Source organism: Ischnura elegans, chromosome 10, assembly GCF_921293095.1.
Source record: "Ischnura elegans chromosome 10, ioIscEleg1.1, whole genome shotgun sequence".
NCBI classification, from domain to species: domain Eukaryota; kingdom Metazoa; phylum Arthropoda; class Insecta; order Odonata; family Coenagrionidae; genus Ischnura; species Ischnura elegans.
The window spans coordinates 100,284,151-100,298,653 of record NC_060255.1 but is presented as its reverse complement, the minus strand read 5'-3'; the positions used below and the strand labels follow the sequence as shown (position 1 = coordinate 100,298,653).

Sequence of the window (14,503 nt, the reverse complement as noted above, 5' to 3'; positions counted from 1 at the left end):
ATTCAACATAATAGCGACTTTTTCAAATTTTTTTTCGGAATCTCGAAAAATAGAATTCCATAGTAATGATATTTTTGCCAACCTTTTATTCATGACAAATCCAAATATAATTAGATACAGCGAGGAAAGTAAGCATCTCCAGATTGCATTGTTAGTGGATAGCCCTGTTGATAACTATTATAGAATTTTATTTGAAAATAGGGAATGCAATGGATAATGTAAGGGATGGATGTCCTATTCTATCTGCAAGTATGCAAAAATAGCTTTCATTTAAATCAACTGCACCTCAAAGTGGCAATGTTATGGGAAAATATACTTTTGAAACTGTTTTTATTTTAAAAATGCATAGAAATTTGTACAAAACCATAAAAAGTATTGCCTGCGCTTTGAATTTATATTTCTCTATATATTACCTTAATTTTGACCCTGAAATATTTTTCAAACGATTTTACAATTGTTGAACCAAAAGAAAACTATTTCTGCAAGTTATTTCTCTGGAAGAGTGATAAAGTAATATTAAAAAAACTATTAGTTTAAAATTCTTGATTGCTGGTACAAGCAGTTATTGGGACTCACAAGTTGATAATGCTTACTCAGTGGCCAAGGAAAGGGTTGGGCATCCCACACACTCAGCTTCCAAGGAGGTAAAAAAAGGTTAACCTGATGAAAAACTAACTTGGAGAGAGCTCTTCACAGATGAAAGAAACATTTTTTGACAATTCTATGCGTAGGAAATGTTAACTTGAAGTACGACAGCATTGTGAAAGGGTTAAGGGCATCAGAGGGAATATTTTTTGGCAAGCCCAATCAGAGGCTTGGCCAAAATTAAGGGCTGGTTCCAAAAACTATGCATCAGTGGATTTGTGGTTAGGCCGGCACTTATTTTTCCAAAAATGATACAATGTAAGAATTCGTTGTCTCAAAATGTGCCAATTGGTGAGAAAAATTTTATGAAAAAATTTTCAGATCCGTACGACGTCGGATAGCCATGCCTGAAGCATCTAAAGGCATTTATAGTTCCCAAATGTAGGTATGTATTTTGAATGTTCGGTTTTTTTTGACCTGCATAAAACATGTCCTAGGTTATAAAAGACATTTTAGAGCTCTTTGGGCAAAAATTTCGACTGTTTTGTCATATCTTGATTCCTTCATGCCAAAACGCTGCTATTTCATAAAAAGTACACTTTGAGCAAAAAGAAGGAGGAAAATTAGGATTTTCTCTAGATAAATGCGTTGAAACAACTGTATAAGATCTTGTTGCTTTTCATTCCTAACAATCAAAGTTGACTTTTTCTCATCGGGAAAGCTTCTACTGTGGTCCTCCCCTCCATCTTTCACTCTACCCGTCTCCACATGTCCGTTCGCATGCTCTCAGTGTCTTTGGTCACTGGCATGTAGTTGCAATAGTTCTTAGTTGAATGTGAAGTGAGCTTTCAAATTTGTAAAATATTGTCAAAGTTATGGAAAAACTGTGAAATCGAATGGATAGAGGGTGCGTCAGAAGTCCCGCCACATTCCCTGAAACTAACTACGATCAGAGGCACCCTCAAAGAGATTTTGTGGCACATGTGGAGGACACATGATTAAAGGTATGAATCTATAACAGCGTTCCGGATGGCGTTAGGTGTTGGACTATAGCATGCCCAACCAATCCTAAAAACCCTATTACACCCGATAGAGTCAATGTCACCCAATATGACCATGTTTGCATATTTTACTCAAAATACTCAATTCCTTCCCAGTTTATTTATAAATACTGTTTGATAAGGTTTTTGGGAAGGTAGTGGAAAATTTAATTGGACAAAAAATATTAAAATTGTAGTTGTTCAACAATTTCTATGGTGTTATGGGAAACTAGCTTCCACAAATTCGTGAACACCTATCACTTTTCCTCTCATGGGTTTGGGAGGTAAAATCAATTTCAATGGAATTAATTAGGTTAAAAAAATTACAGTAACAGTTTGACAAAAAATCAGTATAAATACACAGTTACATTGAATACAAATGTCCAGTAGAAAGGCTTAAAATAAATTCGATAGTCTGGGTAAAAATGATCCATCCAGGCATGGCAGGTATAAGTGAAGAGAAAAAATAGAACAAAATATTAATTTCAGGTCTAACTTTTGCTCAGTGGTAAACCAAAGTGAATAATTAAAAGTCATGAAATATGAGCTTAAATTTTTCTTCGTTTCAAAATAAACAACATTAATAGGTACAGTGGAACCCCGATCTATCGTTCCCGCATTCATCCTTCGCCGTTCCTGGTCCCAAATAAAGTTCCATAAAGACAATGTAATTTATTTCCGCATCCATCGTTTGAAGATCGTGGTCCCGTCGTATAATTTTCCCGCATCCATCGTTTGACGAAAATGAGACGAAGTGTTAACAATGTGTTATTTGTGGCTGATAACGACAGACACCCCCAGGAGATTGAAATACTATAGGGAGAAGCTGAGTACCGTGGGATAGTTACATTAGCGCATTTCCCAAGATCCGCTATCCCCCTCCATTCAGCACTAGCCTCCCCCCCCTCTGAAGCTTTCCTCTTCTCCCGAACAAAAAAGGTCCCAGCTCGCGCAGGGATCGTATTACGAAGACCTTAGCTTCGAAAAAAATATCAAGTTGCACGAGAACAATAGAATCGTGTTTCACGCTCTCCGATTCTCGCCCGCTGAATTTTTTCAGCCTATGAATCATCTGTTAGCCCAAAAGGTGTCTAACAATGAATTTCGGCGATAGGTATTATACTTATATTGGATTGAAATATTAGTAATGTGCACGTAATTCCAAAAATAATGATACCAAACACGACGTATTTATAACTTAATTTAAGCATTTTAAGCAAGGAAATAGTTGGAATAAAACGATGGTGATTTCTGGCGAATCTTTATACCCCAATCTGATTGTGAGCTTCTTGTCAGTTGATACAGCATTTTTTTTCGAAAACAGGGCTTCAGGTTACAATTTATGAATTATGCTACCAGTCTCACTTGTCAGAGTTAATAACGAAGCAATGTCTTCTATGATATTTTGTTTCTCTCTACTAGCAATCTGAATTCATCTGCTCATCTAGAGCTAAGCTACTTATTGTTAGAAATGAGTGGGTAAGTTGCATTCTCTACAGGACAAAAAATTTCATTGCGCAGTCATATGGTCATGCTTCACCCTTTGCAGGAAGCTCTGCTTACGCCGTACGCGATACCATTAGTGCCGAACTTCACCACGTACGAGTGGTTCCGTACTTTACAGGATGAGTTGACTTAAAACCAGCGAGTGTTTTCCGTGTGAGTTCAATAAAGTCCGGTTTCATTTTTAATAGTTTTATTTTTATTCACCTTCGGACCATGGCCCTTCCGAAGAAACAAGTGAGAACTTTAAAAGATGGACTGAAAATAATTAAAGATGAAGAAAAGAATCCGAGCGAGATCCCTGGTGAAAACAAGAAGTGGGATGAAGCCGAGGATCAGGTGGGCGTGCCGCTGACGATTAACGTAACATTGTTAACGCTTTACATATCGCCTCAATCATATTAAAAACTTAATTGTTAGAAAGGAACATTTCAAATAATAAACTATTTTTGGCCTTTTTGATCCATCTCGCAACCAATCACTGCCTCGGCGAAAGTGGTTGTTTTAGGCATAACATGCATATTGCTCTCGTAAATACGTGCAGGGGCGGATCCAGGATTTCTTTCTGGGAGGGGCACAAGCAAGGCCGTATCCAGGATTTTGGTCAGGGGGGGGCACAAGGATACCTCGTCATACAAAACAAACGAAATGATAATGGGACCGTATTAAAAATCTAGCATATTTTTAAGGGTCTGAGGGGGGCACGTGCCCCCGTGCCCCCCCCCTGGATCCGCCTATGAATACGTGTACTTGAAATGGCACTTGATGGATAAGAATTTTTTTATCAGACAAAAGTCCATAATAGCAGTGAAAATGCCGAGTGCAGTGCAAAATTTTTTAGCGAGGTGGCGTGTTCCTTTAGGATATTTGAAAGAGATATAAGTCGAATCAACAATATGACCTACGTGTTTTGATAAAGTAATAATATGCCTGTAATCAGCTAAAATCTTGTTTGAATCCATTAATGAATATCATAATTCTCAAAAATCCGGAATTTCCTGGGACATGGGCAACCTGGTCAAACATTCCCGCATCGATCGTTTTCCCGCATTCATCGTTTTTTTCATCCATCCCCCTGAAAAACGACAGATCGAGGTTCCTCTTTTGGGTCAAATTGACCCAGCCGGGCATTCAAAAAAATGAAGGTGCCTCTCATACAGGGCTATTGAAATGACACAAAGTATTTTTTATCAGTACCAACGACTTTTTAAAAGCATGCCAAAGGGAATGATAAAAACCCCTTCAATGCAAGTATTTGGAGATGGTTTAGATAAATTATTTGAGATATAAAGACAGACGGCATGAACTAAATTATCTACTGCATAAACAATGAAAATCTCAGCCACTCAGCTAGGCCAATTATAACAGAGGACCTTTCTTCCCCATCCTCGATATCAATACTTCCTTTTTCAATGGTGCAGTACAGTTTTGGAAGATAAGGGAAGACTTCATCAGAGACAAAAAGAAATTGCAAAATTTGAGAGTGGTTAATGGTAATGCCAAGCGAGCTGCAAAAATTTCGACTGATTAAAATAGAAGAGTGACGAAAAAAGAAGTCAAGCCAACATTTATTATTGACAGTACAGAACTACCACAAAAGCTTTCCTGATGACAAAGGGTTACCTTTGATTGTTAGAAATGAAAAGAAACGAGATCTCATACAGTTGTTTTAACGTATTTACCAAGTGAAATTCCTAGTTTTCCTCTTACTTTTCGCTTAAAGTGTACTGTTTATCAAATGGTATTGACAAATGAATCATATCGTTCCGTGCTTGTGATTATTATTCAATCTAGATCCACTCCGCCAGCTTGTAAGGGGAGGGAGGGAAGATCCATGGGACTGAGGAGTGTCGCGCGAATCTAGATATGCAAGGTACGGCTGGTGGCTGGGAGGTGGGGGGGTGGGGTGCATGGTGGGAGCCTTTTTTAAATTATGGAGCCTTGAATCATTGACACATTGTGAGAATGATACGCTGTTTAAATTTTTAAAAATAAGAGACACAAACTTAGTCCTAAAATATATAATCTATTTTTGAGTTTCCAAAAAACGACACTCATTCCATTGAAAAATTAGACCATCATTGCAAGATAGGAATTACGAATTTGATAATGCTGCTATACCTTTCGCATTATAACTTGGTTATTTAAGTTTTCATCTCAATTGTTCACATAGCATAAAAAGATGTCAGATGTAGGAAAAATCCATTTTAGGTACTGCAGAGTAAGAAACCTTAATAATTTAATTTCATCTTCATACCTTTAATATTGAATATATGTATTAATAAGGAGAATATTTTGACACACACATATAACATAATAAAGAGAATATTTTGAAAAGTAATTGTTGTGTGTTGCTTTTAATCTTAAATATGATATTATCGTCATGGTAGATCCTAGAATAAATCATTATAAAATCATAATAGTATTTTCATATCAAGGAATTCACTTTGTTAACTCGGTGGGCTTTCTTCTTCATTAGTTTGGATGGAACTATTGCGTGAGTTGGTAAACAATTAGCAATTGACAATCCTAATAAAATGCCATTGCCATGAGTGTAAATTCCTTTTACAGAAATTTTGGAGGGTCGAATCACCCGTTTATCAGTAATTTTGGGAGCTGCATTGACTGGGCTTTAGTAAATGAAACAGTTTTCTCAGCCTACTGTCCTAAAACAGCTACACTGTACATAAAACTACCGTATATCTCCGAATATAGTCCCCCCTTTTTTTCCAAAAATGGCCGCGGAAAAGTAAGGGGGGGGGACTATAATCGAGTGTAATCCAATTTAGCATACTAAAGGTGACCATAAAGTAATAAATAACGGCATAATGGCTAATGTTCTCGTAGTCTTTCTATTTGAGTATATTTATGAGGATTATAATCGGAGATATTAGTAAATACTGCCACGTTTTACCGGAAATTAAGACAATTTTTACCACAAATGTTGTAGAGATACGATTATTCCGATTCAAATAGCATATCGAATATGCGTTTTCACGGAATCCATCGGGTAGCCGCTAATTTTTCTTGGAAAAGAATTGTTAGAATAATTCAATCGACACTGATCACTTAATGACGCAAAACAGTAAATAATTAAAATGAAAACTAAACACACACTATCATTACATTAATCGAACACTAGAATTGAATCAATAGTATCCCAGCCAGCACAGAACAGGACGTTGCCCCTTAAATTACGGCAACTTTCCATCAACGATAAAGAAACGGCTGAATACGTTGCTATAAACATGACGGCAACGAGGCAGCAACGAAGGGGCAAAAATGCCGTTAAATGTCGCCAACGATAAAGCAACAGTTTCTTTTCGGTGACGTCACAGACACAAGGGACACCTACCGGCACTTTCGAGAACTAACTGGGCAGCATCGCGACTGTGCCGCCATCTAGCGGGATTTTTTGATACCACGTTGATACTGCTACCATGGCGGGGTATTCCAATAAATTCAAATAATAATTGATAGGTCTGGGTTTAATGGAGAAATCAATCATTGACAGAATTTTGAAAATAAACTTTTATTTTCGCTGCAAACATTAAAATCCATTAGATATTCAAGCAAACGGTATTAAGAGGTCACAACAGCAATGATATCAAAAGCACCTAACACACCACAGAGCAACTGATTTTGTAATCAGAGCAGCCCCACCTGGGGAAATTACAGTTGGAAAAAACAATGAGCTACAGGGTAGTTCATAACCGAAAATGGAAAGAAATAGGTCTCCATCAATACAAAACAAAATATAATGCTAACCAAAAGATAGCATGATCATTTTCAAGTGGAAATTATAGAATTACAGCAATATTTATGTTAAAGCCTCAAGCACAATAGATCCCCCACGAGGAACAGTACGAAAAATATCAATCTCACACATGACTCCAATATCAAAATAGGAGAATAAACAAATTATAGTTTTACATCATTAATTACATAGTAAGGGTTGAGGTCTTAACAGAAACTTGCATTCAATTTTTTGGAGTCTAGATTTAATTTACTTTCAAATTTTCTGTTGCAGCAGATCCTAACAGGCAGGGGAATGTTTTGTAAAGTTATATTTGACATAACATATTGAAGTCTTATTCCGAACACGGAGGCATGAAATGCAATAGCAACACCAGTGTGCACTATTTAATGTGGCCTCTCATTTTAGTGGTCAACTACTTAATTACCATGGAACACAGCCATTTCATACAAGGACATACACATTCAAGGTTGTGGTGACAGGGAACATTAGCATGTGGTAATTAGGAAATGTTATTTTTAAAGAAGTTTTCTTCATACAATGTACACATTCAGTTGTTCACTGCCATAGCAAGCACGATGCCCTATTATGAATGCCCTATTATTAAATTGCTGTGTTCTATGACAATAAGGACGCTGATCACCACAAGCTAACACACCCTAGCGTTCCTGCAGCATTTTATGCCTCCATATATGGAATAAGACGTAAGCTTCACCACTCCATGGAGCTGTTTAAGGGTAGGGCATTCTATAGCATTTGAGCTAGGTTCACAGGAAAGAAATGAAGTAAAATTAATTTATTTCAGCTATACGAAAGGCTATTCAACCAAACTTGGACCTATTCCTAGCAGCATTTGGCATTTTGAAAAATCATAAAAAATAGGGCATTTAAGAAGGTGAAGAAACATTCCTTCTCCCTTGTCAGGCAAAAATCAAGGAGCATTAATGACATAGCTGTGTCTGTCGTAACAGTGATCAGTCGCTGACCTCACCTTATCCCACAATCATGTTATGAGACTACAAACAAAACTGCCTTTCCACACTGACAGGTTCTGAGATAGGCAAATTGAAAGAATCATGTTTCTTCGAGATCCCCTTTGAGTTGCCTTTCAGAACACTTTCTCGTTTCTTATTCCCTTTCTCTGCTCTGTATTTTGAGGCCTGGGATCATTCCCTGATGCTTCTTTTCACACTGATAGTATCAAATCAGGCTTATTTTGGCTTTTACACTCCCTGCAAGGTAATCATAATTGGATTAGATATTATGCTGAATATGAAATATGAACATATGCTGAAAAGCTCTTTTCATTCAACTGTATTCCAAGATAAGGGAAGAGTAAATCGAAAGCACCAATGATTAAAAAATACTTACCAAATGAGACATTTATAATGGAGCTAAAATGCACTTCTTGTTTTCTGAGTGTCCCTTCAAACAGAAAGACACAGCTAACTCATTCTATGTTAGGGTAGAACACTTGTTTTTGACTTTTGTTAAGCCCAGTCCTCATTTGATTGTTCTGACTGCTCTTAAACATGATGTTCGAAGATCTTTCCTTCATGAAATAAAATCTGAAAAATGAGATGACCAGATAATTAATTATCTATGGTAATTGCTGAGAACCATTGAACATAGTGGCACAGCATTTTTAATTTCTAAGTACATCCCAGAGTTATCATAAAATTAAATATCATCAAGGAGGTGATGATGGTACCATAACTTAAGTTTAAGACTCAAAGTGATAATTTATACAAAGTACCATGAGCATATTAACACTTAGGAGGCTATGAAGTCAAACAGTTGACAATGTAAATGAAATACCAACCAAATACTCCTCTTTCAGGTTCTTTCCCAGCAAACAATAGCAGTGAAGATTTCTCATGATTTGCACTGGATAAGGTCCTCCAGATCTCATTCAAACGTTTCGACAAGCAACTTACCCATCGTCTTCAGGGATTCAAGAACCAAACGATTTAGGAATCCAACCTTGGATTCCAGAATCCCTGGAGACGATTGGTGAGTTGCTTGCGGAAACATTGGAAGGAGAAATGGAGGACCTTACCTGGTGCAAATCCTGAGAAATCTTCCCCGATACCTCTGACCTCATTGGGTGCACCAAGTGCTAACAATTGGACTTCACTGATTCTTCAGAAATAACACTCCAATTCTATAGAAAAGTTTAAGGCTCCTTCACTCCAACATTGTTTGAGGAATCTTTAAGTGCAACCTTTCCTTCTTAGGAGGCACTCATGCAACTGAAAACAGAATAGATAAGCTTTACACTTACATTTGCACATGATAAAGCACTCAAAAAAGCAAATTCTTATATGCAAACATTTACCAGGTGATGGTGGTTTCAGTATTCTGTCATCATCAGTCTCCATAGATGAAGAATTACTTACATCAGGATACTTTCAATTCTTTTTTGTCCTTTTCCTTTCCCAGTATTTTTTGATTTCAGTGACTAAAATGCCTCCATGTCTGTTCTCCGTCTTCACAAGTAGCCATCTCTGTTCAATAGCGACAGCTGCCACTACAGTCTCTGGAAGATGATTATTATAAAATGCCACCATTAGCCACACATTTCAAAGCATGAAGTCAATGTCAAAATTAACTAAAATAAAAATATTTAATACTTGGCTTAGAGAACTAGTTTAACATGTACAACCAAGTCAGTGCTCTCACACACACACACCATGAAACAACCCCTTTGAATACATTTAAAAGGCACCCTGCCCTTGCAAGTCAAAGATGTTAACCCTCCCTTTAATCAAAACAAATGCTCACAAATATTGTTGCAAACTCACCAAATGGAGGCATGCAGAACTTCACGCCCAAGATACCCCATTCCTCACTGAGTCGAGAGCCATTTTATGACCTGTGACACTGAAGACCAGTTATAGCCTAGGGTAATATTCAATAATCTTATCTCCATCCAATTTTACCCATGACTATGCAAAAGCCTGCACTGTGAGGCCAGTAAATTTTTTTATGTGGAAGAAATATTAACACTTGCCAAGGCATCCTGAAAAAAAGAGGAAAAAAAATCATGACTATGAGGCGTTCACTCTTCAGTTACTTAAAAACATGAGATCATAAAATTCCATTGAAAGTAAAGTTAATTATTGTATATGAAGACTAGTTAATAGTGATGCATTAAATGATTGCACACTCCAGTAATTGAGGAAATATCTCTGCGATTATGCTAAATTTTACTGCTCAACTCAATATTTCAAGAGTGTTTGGTAGGGGGTGAGTTCTCACCAACGTGCAGTACTGAACGTTGCACTCCATTGAATGAAAAACTTAAGCGTTCCATCGTGCACCCACAAACTCGCAGTATGAGCACCCACCAGACATACATCGATCCATACTATAGAAACACAACAGAACTAACTCAATGGTAATGAAAACTTAAGTGTACTGTTAATGAATTTCATAATGAACGACGGTAAACAGAGTCTAGACTTACCTTTCACGAATCCTGGCGGAATACGGTGGTTGAACCCTCGAAGAGGCTTCTAACTTGCACTGCCCTAGCCAAAGCCAAAAAAACTTGTAACCACTGAACACTTTTTCTCACTAAGAACACGATTTAACAAGAGTTAAAATCACTCGCGAAAACTTAACACATTCAATGCGGATGATATTTTCACCGAAACCTCCAGTGACGGATGGGTGATTTTCCTTCATAACGGTGGTCTTGGAAGTAATACAACAGAATTTGCAATTTTTTTTGTTTCTATTTCAAGCAATTTGTAAAAAACCCTAATGACATACATGTATGCCACCCGTCACCAGTAATTGACAATTCACGCAACCCGCATTACACACATGCAATTTTCCTTGTATGAAGAAGTGAACTTTTCTTATTTCCGTTTATAATACTTCTTCTACCGTTGATTCCTTAGGTTAATGACGAAAATATCTTGGAATTAGTCTTTACGTGTATTTTTTTGTTTCAACGGCCGTAGATTTAATTTTTTCAAGTCACAAAAGTAGAACACACAATGAACGGCAAGAAAAATATACATTTATGGGATAAACATTTTTTTAAATCTATGTTACCTCAGAGTTATTGCAAAATTGAAACATTTCAATAAAAATTCTCACAGATGTTTATGATATATTTGAAAGCAAGGCCTTAGACAGAGCCCTGGTTGACCTTCACATTCTGGGCAAATCGTAGTCACTGTCCTACGGATGCCATCACGGTTAGCGGAGAAATGAAGAGCCTGCATCATTCCTAAAAACCTATCACGGCACATTTTCTCCCGAATATCGCTACTCGCACTAATTCTGACCTCCAATCGTTAGAAATCGTGTTAACCCTAATTGCGCCCATGTGTGGAAGTTTCCAGTTCTCCCTGTCCAACGGCTTCCAATCCATTATGCCCTTAGTGAAGACCCTTGGTGAAGGATTTTGGAGGAAAATGCTTTCTGCATTTTTCTCCGTCTATGAGAGGATTATTTCAAAGAAACTATCATTTGCAAGTTGAAATAATCTCTGCGAGTGCCGCTGGTAGGGAGGGACTCCAACCTTGAGCCTTAATAATTATCCAGCAAAATAGTACAATTTGTGTAATGGAGTGTTGCATATGTGATTAATACCTTAGTTTTTAGGAAAATTAAGACTGTATGTGTACCTAACACTAGAATGTATAAATGACCTACAAAATGAAAACACCATAATGATCAGAGGACAAGTAATTGATGTGGAGCAATGACTGAGAAAATATGCCGTAAAATTAGGAAAAAAACCCAAATTATGTAAAAAAACGATATTTGCAATAATTATTTTAAAATTATAAATAAAGTATAAAATACGACCTTATGGACCGCATGAAAACATTTTGGAATAAAATAGTAAGTTTTTAGACGGGAATACACGTTATTAACAAAAACTAAGTCTGATAATAATTTTTGTGGTTGCACATAAGATATGAATAAATTAAAAAATAAGATAAAAATACTATTTCAAGGGAATAAATAATGTTTAAATGCCGTAATGCTTAAAATACCTCTGAGTCTATTCTTTTCCGCAATTTCGTATACAAAGCTAAGGAAACAAATAAACGAGTAAAAAAATACAGACCAATACTGTAGATAATGTAATGCAGTGTTGCATAAGCCATTAATATGTTATTTTTTTATGAAAAGGAAGAAAATCTGCAACTAACCCAACACGTATGAATAACTCAGAAAATGAAATAAAATCGAAATGAATAGAGGATTGGTTATTGACCTAGGGAAACGAATAAAAAAATATGACGTAAAAGTAGGAAAAAGACCCAAACAAAATCACCCAGGATAAACGTAATTTGCATTAATAAAAAATGTTCCTTGAAAAAGAAAAACAAATATAACATCATTAACTGAAGCACCGCACTAAGATCATTTTTTTATTATGTATTGAGTATGAAGCGGGGATAAATATCTTTAATAAAAAAGTTAGTCTAATCATAATTTTTGTGATAGCACATAAAATATGAATAAATTAAAAATGAAGGTAAAAAAACAAACAAAAAAAAATAATCCATATGTAAGACATGATTATGATATTTACGATAAGAATGATGAAAAAAGACGAAGGAAATGAAAAGAAAAATCTCAACCTGCCAAATTGTTCCAAAAATAGCACTAAAGTAAACAAAAAAACACTAAAAATGAAGGAACACGTAGAACTAGAAACGGACACTTCCGCAATGGTGTAAGGTCACTCCCGAACTGCGGGAGGGTGAAAAAGTAACGCTAGGCGCGCTCGGAGCACCCTAGTGACCAGCGGAAAAACGAGCTCCCGAAGACATACATTTATGTCATCCGCCTGAGTGGAAAAGCCCTCATGACATATATATATGTCATCCGCACTGAATGTGTTAAGTTAGTGAAAATTACAAACGAAAATTCACGTCAGTGAAAATTAGGAATACAATAAGGTCAGAGTACGACGGGTGGACATGATAATCGGATATGAAGGTGAAATGAAATGGAAAGTGAAAATGGAGAAGCTGAAACCACGTTAAGTTTGACGGATGAAGTAAATGAACAATTTAAGTAAAATTAAAGTTCTTGAAAAAATCTATTTACTAAAGGTTTGGTGAACGAAAACCGTCCCTCGACCATTCAAAAAGGAGAAAAGCATCACGACGAACACAAAGCATGAATTCACATATCAACAAAGCTATGTACCAAACTTACTATGGCTACCGGCAACGGCGGATAACGGGTTCTTCCCAAAGTCCCCAAAGTGCATTTCGCATTGCGCGCACGATGGTTTCGCATGGCCTCGCTGTCGTGAGCAGACGATATGATCGAGCGTAAAATTTCATGCGAAGGAGGAAATCGTAATGGTACAGCCTTTAATTATCAATGGTATTTTAGTAATTTCACTTCGCCGATAATAAATATCCAGAGAACCGTCAACCTTGAGAGACGCTTATTATATTATCTCAATCTTTTTCCATCGCCACCGAGTGACCTGGAGACATATTAATTTATAAATCCACAAAATAGTCGAATAAATACCACTTATCCCATAAAACACATTATGCAAAGTTAATTGCGTAAGTCGTGAAACCTTTTATTACTAGCAGATCGTTAATTAGAGCGAATGCATTCACATAAAATAGGATATGAAGCAGCCGTCCAAGCTGAGCAACTTCACGGCAACGCGTTGCCGTCATGTTGATATCATCCACGGCGCAACGTCAAAGGATAAACTGTTGCCGCTTCGTTGTCTTGGACGTTTACATAAACGTCGGCGAGTGTGCTGGCTGGGATATATACCAGTGGCTCATTTAATAACTACACGATTTAAATAATTGCGAAAAATAAACAGATAAAGTGAACCTTTCGTGACGATTTAGCATTTCATTGCGTCCGTAGCTACTATACGTCCGTGCGGTTCGTGTTTACAACCATTGCCTTTACCGCCTTCACAGAACAAGAATGCGCAATAGCTGATGCATTTGTTTCTGAAAAGGCGCAATAATCGACGACTTTAAACCAGAAGCGCCGGCATTACTGCATTTGATCGAAATACAGCGACTCAGCATCGAAAGTGTAATCAATTTATTGAGGAATATCTTCAATTCGTCAGGGTAAATAGGATCGATAAATTACGTCGCATAACGTTTCGCAATTATTTCCGCGATATTTTCTTTATTAAAAATAATTTTACGTTCAACAGTGAGGTGATGGATCAAGTAGAAAGATGAGGATCAATCCTGCCGCAGATTAGAGGCCTTCAAAGACGGAGTTTCGATGCCGATTTAAAAATAGCCGTTGCAGAATACGCCGTAAATCATAGTATTTACAGCGCTAGCAAAGCGCTAAAACATCGCGGAAGTCATTTCGCCCTAGTAGCACAAGAAATGTTGAGCATATGCTCATATTATGTCAGGGAAATATGTTTTGCACACAACATTAGCATATGCTGAAAATATGTTCAGCAGATGTTTAAAACCACATGTTTTCAACATATGCTCGAAATATTTCCAGCATATGTTCAGACGATGTGTTGAGCATATTTTCATAGAAATATGCTACACATGTGTTCAACAAAATATGTTGAGCATATATACGTAGACATATGCTCCACATGTGTTCAACGAAATATGTT

General features: G+C 36.8%; 1 protein-coding gene and 1 long non-coding RNA gene across 9 annotated transcripts in view; both read right to left on the bottom strand.

Moving 5' to 3' along the window:
- LOC124166688 (zinc finger BED domain-containing protein 4-like) overlaps positions 1–14,503 on the bottom strand; it is a 34,532-nt gene that overhangs the window by 8,839 nt on the left and 11,190 nt on the right. The window lies entirely within an intron of this gene.
- On the bottom strand, positions 6,642–13,069 carry LOC124166690. Of its 6 annotated transcripts, none has more exons than XR_006866482.1 (8): positions 12,970–13,069; positions 10,355–10,418; positions 10,147–10,274; positions 9,690–9,907; positions 9,224–9,424; positions 8,708–9,137; positions 8,257–8,453; positions 6,642–8,117 (listed from the first exon to the last, which is right to left on the bottom strand). It is a non-coding gene; the product is annotated as an uncharacterized LOC124166690 (long non-coding RNA). The 6 variants fall into 6 exon arrangements; XR_006866481.1 differs by having other exon boundaries at positions 10,147–10,255; XR_006866479.1 differs by lacking the exon at positions 10,147–10,274.